General features: G+C 33.9%; 1 protein-coding gene across 1 annotated transcript in view; it reads right to left on the bottom strand.

Annotated features, from left to right (window-relative positions):
* Nucleotides 1–1,139: 1,139 nt before the first annotated feature.
* The window catches only part of LOC110021647 (synaptonemal complex protein ZEP1-like), a 73,588-nt gene continuing 64,575 nt past the window's right edge, over nt 1,140–10,152 (bottom strand). Inside the window, exon 19 of the mRNA XM_020720217.1 lies at nt 1,140–1,216. The gene's annotated coding sequence lies outside the window, so the exon portion shown is untranslated. The remainder of the gene's footprint in view (nt 1,217–10,152) is intronic.

Here is a 10,152-nt window from a genome sequence, read left to right as displayed (position 1 = left end):
CTCTTATTTGGCTCATTTTAGCTTGAAAAAAAAAAAAAAATAATTATTTAAATAATAATATATTACATATATTATTAATATAATAATATATTATATATACTTGTATCTAAGTTTAAAACATAATTGCTCATGTGGTAATGTGTTTATGCGTCTTCTTTTGCTTACATTTGGTCCAAATTCGAATCCAACACTATACATCTATTTTTTCAATTTAATTTTAACGAATCAATTTCAAGCCGAACACAAACACAAATATTTAAATCAAACCGAACACGAACACACTGTTCAAGAGCCAGTTTCGAACACGAGTCAATTTCGAACACGGACAATTTCGAATGAGCCGAAGACGAGCCAAACCTGAGCTTGCTCAAACTCGGCTCTTTTACAACCCTAGCTATTAAAGGTGTATTAGAAGCAACACTAACTATTTTCAAGAATAGATGTTTAATTCTTATATAATAAATATATTTTTTAAAGCTACTAAGAGCACAATATTTTCCTAAGTTGAAAATAGAAGGATCGATTGTGCTAACTTCGTTGAAAAAACATGCTTTTCATCATATCTTTCCTCCCAAAAAAAAAAAAAAAAAAAAACACAAGAATAGTATATCTAAATAGAACTATAACAATTTTATAAACCATAAAAGTCCAAAAGCTGCCTTGAACGGGGGGAAAAAAAATTAAATGCAGCTGACCGGACCATGGTCTGGATGAGGCCATGCCAACTTGTATAGCATGGTCCAGCATGGAGGCTCAACCGGACCATTGTCCGCACGTAATATATTCTTCTTAAATAGACTTATCAATATTGGTATCATCGACTTTCAAAACATTACCATTATTTTTAACTTCGATCTCAGCGATCGAAAATGAGATGCACGACAGAAATTCATGCAAAAAAAAAAAAAAAAACAAAAACAAATTGACAAAAACATTATTGGATCACAGGATTAGAAATCAATATCAATATATCTCCAATGAATTGAGTAGATATGAAAGAATATATTGGCAAAAGCATCATCGCAGCACGGTTACAAATCAATATCAATATCTCTCTTATGAATTGAGTAGAAATGAAAAAGTTTTGAGATCTATGCAAGAGAAACAAAAGAAGAAGAAAAAAAAAATCAACTAGAGAAGAAAATTTGTAGGAAACTTCTGGCATCCGGACACATTCTTCACGCTTACGCCGGTTGTTGGGGTGCTTCCTGGCAACCTGTAGCAATGTAATGTGAACATATTAATTAATTCATAACTATCATAAAAGAAAAAGGAAGCCTAAGAAACCATTTCAATAACTCTTCCTGCCTTGTAAATAATCATGTATCAGGTTATTATGATGCTTGATTTCATCTAATTTTACCTATATTTCCTACAGGCCGATTCTAAGGCCGTGTACATGTCAGAGATATCTCTTAAAAAATAAAAAAGAACAGGAATAAAACAAAAGGTAGAAAGCCAAACACTCTAGATGATATGGTAAAGGTCAGAATAGAAAACCGAAAAAAAAAAAGGTAGATATTTCAGCTAAAAACTATCCTAGTTTATACAAATATAAAATTATTCAACTTTCTGCCAAGTGAAAAACTGATAATTACGAAATTATTCAAAATTTAGGGCCTGTTAGCATTCTGTCTGCTTTGCTTTTCAAATCGCCACCACAATTATATTTTGAAAATTGCTTTCTCGCTGTTTATTAGAAATATTTGTGACATAAGGCTGTTTTTTTTAGCCCGAGTTGTTGAAACGTGGTGATTGCTAGAAAATCTACGACATGACATTTTAAAAATAAAATAAATTTGTAATAGCAACCACAAATTTTTTAAAAATAATTTCTTTTGCAGCAGCCTCACAAACACAACTGCCCCAAACAAACCCTTAGAATGATTTTATTGAATCTAAATATCAACTTAAACACTCTAAGAATTATTGCGATTAACAATGAACATAGTCCGAGGGTGAAAATTTAATTTAAAAGCCTTCATTATCAGGGTAAAAATGCCAAGTTATATCTTATCCACTACATGCTGATAGCCTACTAATCCAGATAGACAATGTTTTGGTTACTAAAAACGTCCAGTTATATCTCATCCACTACACACTGATAGTCTACAACATTGGAAAGATAAACTTCGAGTGACAAACTACTAATCCAGATAGACAATGTTTTGGTTACAAATATCTTTGTAGTTATAAATGCTTGGGAAGGTGTGGATGACAAGGATTCTATATGTGAACGTTTTTTTTTTCTAGGAAAATGAAAAATGTTGTTAAATATAAGCTGAATGAAGGTCCACATGAGGTGCTGATGATGGAAGAGAGAATAGAAATAACAAGAAAAGAGTAGAATAAGAATGGAAGAAGAGAAGACAAAAGAGGGTGGAATGGATATAAGAAAGTGAGATTGAATGAAGGAAAAAGTTCAATTCAATAGCAACATCAATATCGAACAGTATAACAATAGAATCATTTTCCGTAGGCTCGGTTCCTAATGTCATGATTGCACTGTATCATTAACCTGGACCAAAACAAAAGGTGACTTAGGCGCAGCTTCACAGCTGCTTTCTGTTTCGAAAAGCAGCGAGGGAGGCGATTGGGGCGCGGCGTTTCGATGGGTTTTTTATAAATTTATGGACGTGTACTGACATTTTACAAACAGAGGGAGTCGCTTGTGCTCCCCAAATGCCCCGCGGCACAGATTGGAAAATAACATTGTCACCCTCAGTCATTCCACAAAATTACCCGCCTAACCGATAAAAAATCAAAGGCAGTCAGTGTTTCGCACCCTAGGGTTTTCTCTATTTCGACGTCGGTCGAAGCTCTGTGCACCACTTCTTTTCCCCATCACTTCTTCTGTCTCCAATTCTTTGCTCCTGGTGGGTTTTAGCTTTCTTTACTTTACAAATTGCATCATTGGTTTAAATTTTTGTATCTTTCTGCATCTATTTGAATACTTGAGTTTAGCTTATCTTGCATCTCTGTTAATTTATGTGAAAATGAAAGAGTTTTTAGTTGCTCGGTGGAAAATGAAAGGTCTTTTTTAGTGTCAATAGCTTTTCTTGCATCTCTGTTGGTTGATTTCTATAAGAACAATATAATTTTTTAGTTGCACGTTAAAAACGAAAAAATTTTGTGCCGAAGGCTTCTCTTGCATCCTTGTTGGTTAATTTATGCAAGAAACGAAAGCATTTCTAGTTGCCTGTAAACAAACATAAGCATTTTCTGGGTGTCAAGGGCCTTTTTTGAGTTTTTGTTGGTTTATCAATGTGATATTCTAAAGAAATGTTCAATGGAAGTAAAAAACAAAATCATTTTGAGTGCAAAGAGCTTTTTCTTGGGTCTTTGTTAGTTGATCAATGTGAGAAACAAAAGGATTTCTAAGTGGCGGTGAAAAACGAAAGCATTTTGAATGTCGAGGACTTTGCTCGCATCTCTATTTGTTTGATTCATATGAAAAATAAAAGCATTTTTTTGTTTGCTCGTGAAAAACATAATGATTTTTTGATGTGCTGAAGGTTTTATTTTTTGGTTTTTTGTTGATTGATCAATCTAAGGTTCTAAAAAAAATTTTAAGTGGCCGTGAGACTATTGGTTGATCTATATAAAAGATTGAAAGATTTGTCATTGTTTTGTCAATCGATTAATGTGAGTAATATGAAGAAGCTTTTAGACGATTCCATTATCGTGAGCATGCATTGATTGGGTAGATAAAATTTTGTTTTCTGCTTTGTCTTCCTTTTCTAATAATGTGACCGCAAGAGCATATGCTTAGATAACGAAGGTTTTCTAAATTCTTTTCTTGATACGAAGTACCACATTCCTGATTTCAAACGTAGCATTCAAGTGATTAGAGGTAATAATAAATTATTTAATAAGTGACATTTATTTATTATGGAGTGTACTTGAAAGAACAATCAATGTATAGGAAAAAAGAAGTCATACACGCAAACATTCATCTCGAGATGATGCGGACTTCAGGATCTTAAATGAAGACCCCACCTGCATACATGTCGAAACATTCGAGCATCATACATGACAATCATCACTAGAGGAAGATTCATGAGTTAATGATTTTGAGACACCTGACTCAGAAGATGATTCAATTGAGGGAACAAATCAAGAGTACTTTAGTGAATGCATCAAATATCTATAACTGATCAAATGAAGAAGCAAATCAAAGATGAAAGTAGGTTTTTGTAAGAAAAATTCTGTAGTTTCTTTTGAGATGAATTATGATTTTTACTAAGGATTAAAAAATGTTGGTTGATGCATATTTTTCCTTCTATGATTTGAGCCCTATATTTATTTATGTTTGAACATTAGAGTTGATCATGTGTTATGGTTGTAAAGTAACTATAACAGTTATATGGTAATAATATTTTCTTACAAAATATGTGTTAATGAGATTATTATGCATACATCTATGGATGTGTTGTCCATTATTTTATGAAGTTCAGGAAGCTAAGTACTTCCATTTACAGTTTTCAGTGTTCAAAGGTACCTGTGAACAATTTTTTTTATTTTTATTTTCTTGGGGTCTATGAAGAGACATATGATCATAGAAGTACTTTTGGATCGTCTTTATGCTGATTTGTTTCTGACATATACGAGTTTGGTAATAAACTCTCAAGATTTCCATCTTTATTCATTTCTTTATATTGACTGTGAGACATTAATTTTTTTTATTTATTCTATCACACACATCATTTGATGTATGTTATTTTCTCTTCTATTTTCTCATTTTAACATAAATCTAAACTTAAACCATACATTATCACAAATATGAGTTCAAGAAATTCTACTAGCTCTAGAATTGTGTACTGCAACTGCTGTTTATAATATTGTGTATACATGTCTCGACAAGAAGCGAGCAATGAGAGAAGATTTTATAGGTCTCCAAGAAATAGAACATTTAATGATTGTGACTTTTTTAGATGGGCTGAGGACGATGAGAAGTCCACTTCATATAAGGACAACGTGTGGAGAATACTGATATTATAATAATATTACTTGTTCATATTTTAATTATAATTTGTGTTATTTATTAGTGTTAAGTGATATATAACTTTTAACGTAATATTTAAATCTCTGGCTAGTAATATTTTGAAATATAGTTTTGGTGTTCTGTTTGAACTTCTGAAACTGCAAAGGTAATATAGTCTTTATTTCAGAAACAACTGAAACAGAGCAGTTTCATATTTGAATTATCCAAACAGACTCCAACAGCTTCAAAACAGATTCTCTAGACAACAACTTCACAACTATTTCTTCAAATAGTTACAGCTATCCCACAAATACTGAAAATCTTCTCCAAATAATTGGATGGCAATGATAATGGTGGAGGCAAAACAAGCTCAATCACAAATCTATAATAGAGTAAGCTGCTCATAGTTGTTTAGTAGTGAAATAGTCATCCATAGCTCTTGATGGAGGTCACAAAAAGTCATCTACAAGAGAAAGCAATCAACTCGAGTTTTGCAGTAGTAAATATTTGCAGCGGTACAAACTCGATCACGGTTTAAATGGGGAGAAGAATAGAAAAGAAGGACAATTGCAAGAAGCAAGTCTATATTCAAACAAAAAAAATTTACAACTTCCAAAATTATATAATCCAAAAGTTGTGCTATACTACACCTGGTAAATTGCCCAGTTGCATTTAAAAAGTTGCTAAAAAAATTCAAACATACAAAAAGATAGATACCCAAAAAACTTTACAACTTCTAAAATTATATAATTCAAAAGTTATATAATATCACATCTGGTCAATCACATTACTTCTTTCTAAAAATTAATAACATATAAGGGTAAGCTACAAACTCTGTGAAATAATAAAAACTAAAGCAAGATTTTATAGACGGAAAAAGAGCAACGTGCATGCTCAACTATTTCAAACTTGAGTGACCACAGTACATAACGCAAGTAAGCTTTCATCATATGAGACATCCACAGGGGTATGAATACAATAAATAATAACAAGCATATATTTCATTCATTTTTTTGTATAATCATATGAATAATTTTAATTATTTCTTACACAATATCTATAATTTTAAAAATGTCATTTATACTTGCATAAATTTTAATTTAATTCATTTGATTTCATTGGGTCATCACTCAGCCCGTCGTCTACACAACTGCTGAAATGATGGTCATATTCCTGATGGTCATCTTCCAACATAGCAATAATCAACTTCTTCCATGATACCAATAAGTATGTTCCTATCTAAATATCTCAAAAATTCTATAAGCTTTCCTATCATCTTTGCCTACGCAGGATATCTGTATAATAGTCAATCTATCATAATACTTGTGACATTTCGTTGAGCATATTTCTTGCAAAAATAATTTATTATATGCATATAGAATGGTATAAGAATATCTACAAGCAATGGTTCAATAAAAAATAATAAACCCTGAAATATTATTAGTGTCAGCTCAAATTTGTATCTCTGTAACATAAGCATGTATTCGACAATAGGCAGAAATTTCTAAGTACACTCGCATACCAATAAATCACATAATAATCCTATAAAAAGATATTCTTCTTGATTTAGCACAAGATTATCTCAACCTTGCAACTTGTTTTCCCAGGCTCGCCTCGAGCTCGTTGTCAAGATTATACTGCCTGGAATCATATTTTCTTTAAAATTTCATGAAATCCTTCAATTAAGTCTTATAATATACCCAAACATAATTCATTCACTATTTCTCACCTCGATAAGATTTCCTACATTAAGTTCTCCTTACTTTCCTCTATTCCCTTAATTCTAATTCCTTTTTTTCTTCCTTCGCTTTTCTTTGTTCTTCCTCCCCTTCTCCTTTCAATTTTCCCGAATTGGAACTACATTAAGTTCTCCTTACTTTCCTCTATTCCCTTCATTCTAATTCCTTTCTTTCTTCCTTCGCTTTTCTTTGTTCTTCCTCCCCCTTCTCCTTTCAATTTTCCCGAATTGGAGCTACTTGAGAACTGCAGTTCTTAGTTCGCCTCATCCGCACCCGATTCCACCTCCAGTTGTAGTACTTTAGTCATGAAGGTCTCCTAGTTAGCAGAAAAAAAACTTCGAAGGGGAAAGGAAGGATTTAAAGGGCATGAAATAAGAATCCTCTCATTGATTTCTTCCTAAAGCTCCCAAATCGAGAGCTCCAAATTCCCTTCCACCGTCGATCCTGCTTGATCTCGTCTCCCTCTATAGTTTCGGGACAAAAGAAATGTTGAGACGACTTGAAAAAATAGAGTAAATAGAGTAAATGGAAAACTGATACATATGCCAAACTCTTGATCCCAACCATCCAAAATTTTATAGCGTCGTTGCATGACGCATAATATGGAATTACTACAATAATGGTTGTGTTAGAAGTGTTTAACTAGGATTGATTAAGGATTTAATTAATTTTAATTAACTTATTAGTTTACATTTTATATATCCAAATATATCCAATTTTATATATCATTTGGATCGATTCAAAATATAGAATTTTATGAAAATAATTTGAGTGTCTGTCAATGGATGCAAAAAATTAGGTATATTTCAAAATAAATAAAACTTTACCCCAATTGAACAAAATTGGGCATTAAATCATTGTTGTGCTGAAAGAAGAAACATGCACTCAATATCAAAGACAAATTTTAAAAATTAAAAGATGACTAACATATTTGATTCATCTTTTAATGATGTCTAAAGTGGTACTGAAACAATAACTATATTTCTAGGACCACAAAATTCAAGCACACTTTCAAATATAATCCCAATAGTTGGATCGATTTTAGTTTAACCTGCCACATTCACATTATTTATCTTAGGATGCTAATTGTTGACGATTAAAGCTGAATAAAGAAAAATTAAGATAAATTAAAATCATATCTCACTCACATTCTGTTTGAAATTAATCCCGCTTCTAATCCTAGAACTGTACCTGTGCTTACCAAATTCTCAAACCCATCATTATCGTTGAGACAAACCCAAACAACTACTCGACACAACAGCGAAACCAGAGTCCCCATCCCGCACCTGTCTCCACTTCCTCGGCTTAGATGATTTGGTCACATTAAACATTGACCATCTGATTAGCCGATTAAGAGACATCTTAATTTTATAGAATTAAATGAAAATATGACACTCACTAGGACAATAGAAAAAAAGGATTCATGTAGCTGACCCCACTGAGCGGGATAAAAACTTGTTGTTGTTGTTGTTGCTGCTACTCTGCCTTCTCAGTCGCTTCCAATCCTCTAGATCACATGCAACAAAGCCACAACCCCTAGATGCTCCCATTAGCAACCCTCACAAGTCTGTCTCCACTATCTCACAAGATCTCTCCACCTCTCGCTTGTTTTTTTTTTCTTTTTTTCATGTACAGTAAGAAAAGCCCAACATCGCTACTCATGTTCAAACTCCCTCATGCATGTTCACTGGATGATTCTGAACCCAACGACCCTCCTCGCTTGCATCACTCGCCAGTGACCTCTTCTACTCACATGCAAGACTAAATCACTGCGATCTCTCCTCCTAAGCCCCAACCCCAACCACAAGCTCAGCCTCAGCCTCAACCCTCAACCAGGGCTGTCAAAACGGCTCGGCTCATATTCGACTCGATAAGAAGCTCGTGTTCAACTCGTTTCTAAGGCCCTAAGGGCCTCTGCTAATTTTGCTCCCATAGGTAAGAAATCTAGGCCCCCTCTATTAGTCAGTTGGACGCCTCCCCCTCCTCGCTAGGTGAAAGTTAATGTTGATGACAGCTGGGATATGTTGTCTGCTGCTGTTGGTGGCCTCTTTAGAAACTCTGAGGGGGCATTTTTTGGGTTATTTACTTCACCTGTTGCCGCTGATACTCTCTTATTAACTGAATGTTGGGGGGTCTATCTTGCTTTAAAAGTAGCATTTGCTTTTAATTTTTATACAATTACAGTTGAAACTGACTCTAAACTGCTATATGAGATGTTAGTGGGTGTTTCTCCACCCCACTGGGATATTAACTGTACTCTCAAACGAATAAAAGCTATAATTGCTAATCGCCATCTGACTATTAGATGGAGTTTTATTCACAGGGAAGGTACTCACCTGCTGACTGGTTAGCCAGGCATGGAGGTGATGTGGGTTCTTTTGGTTTATCCCCCCTATCCCCCTCCAGCTTTTACTTACTAGGGACTCTTTGGATCTGCCTTATGTTAGAACTTAGAGGTTTTGCCTGCCTATTGGCCTGCACCCCCGTTTGGAATTTCTGCTACGATTTGTCCTTTTTACCTGCACTGTTTTCTTTGTTGTTCTCTCTTTTCAAGCATGATGGATCTTCTGATATGCTGGATACTATTTTGTTGGTCCTCTTATATGGATCTGGTTTCTGTTGGTTTGCCTCTCTAATGATTGGGCAGATTTGGTGTGGAGCTCTTTGGAATTTTTGTCTGATGCCACTTTCTTGGTTTTCCTTTTATTTTTACTTGTTTTTACTAGATTCTGCACATGTATACTTGTTTTGGGTTTTGTATTTTGTTTGGGTTGGGTATGCTTGTATTTTTTCGGGTTTTTTCTTTGTGTGGGTTGTACTGTGGGAGGAGGAACTCATAGGGGTGAGTTTACAATGTATTTTTTTGTTTTTTAGATTGGGGATCCACCTCCCATTCCCTCTCCTGTACTTTTTCCTTATTTTGACATGCAGTGAGTCACAAGTGTTCTCTCTCTAATATATATATATATATATATATTGATGAGTGGTATTTTTAAAAAAATTAATTGACTACAAAACTACAAAGATTTATAATCAATTAAAGTATTAATTAAGAAAATAGAATTAAAATTATCAAATTAGATTCAAATGATGTTTTAATATAAACAATAATTTTTAAATCTTGCCCCAAAAATCTTAACATCTTATGACTACGTGATTAATTAAATCTTGCCCCAAAAATCTTAACATCTTATGACAACGTGATTAAGGTTGCCAAAATGACTCTTTGTTCGTGAATGGCATGTGTTCGGCTCGCTAAGCAAACGAGCCGAACACAAACACACTTTTTGAGCTCGAAATATAAACGAGCCGAACACAAGCTGAGCCTGGGCTCGCTCGTGTTCCGCTTGTTTACACCACCACCCTCAAACAAGCTTCCCTATTTACTCCTCTCGGCATCATCTTGCAGCGCCCTAACATCCTTTCTCT

The sequence above is a fragment of the Phalaenopsis equestris genome, unplaced genomic scaffold, assembly GCF_001263595.1.
Source record: "Phalaenopsis equestris unplaced genomic scaffold, ASM126359v1 Scaffold000136, whole genome shotgun sequence".
Classification (NCBI taxonomy): domain Eukaryota; kingdom Viridiplantae; phylum Streptophyta; class Magnoliopsida; order Asparagales; family Orchidaceae; genus Phalaenopsis; species Phalaenopsis equestris.
Note: the sequence above shows the minus strand (reverse complement) of the source record. Positions and strands in the feature narration are given on the sequence as shown.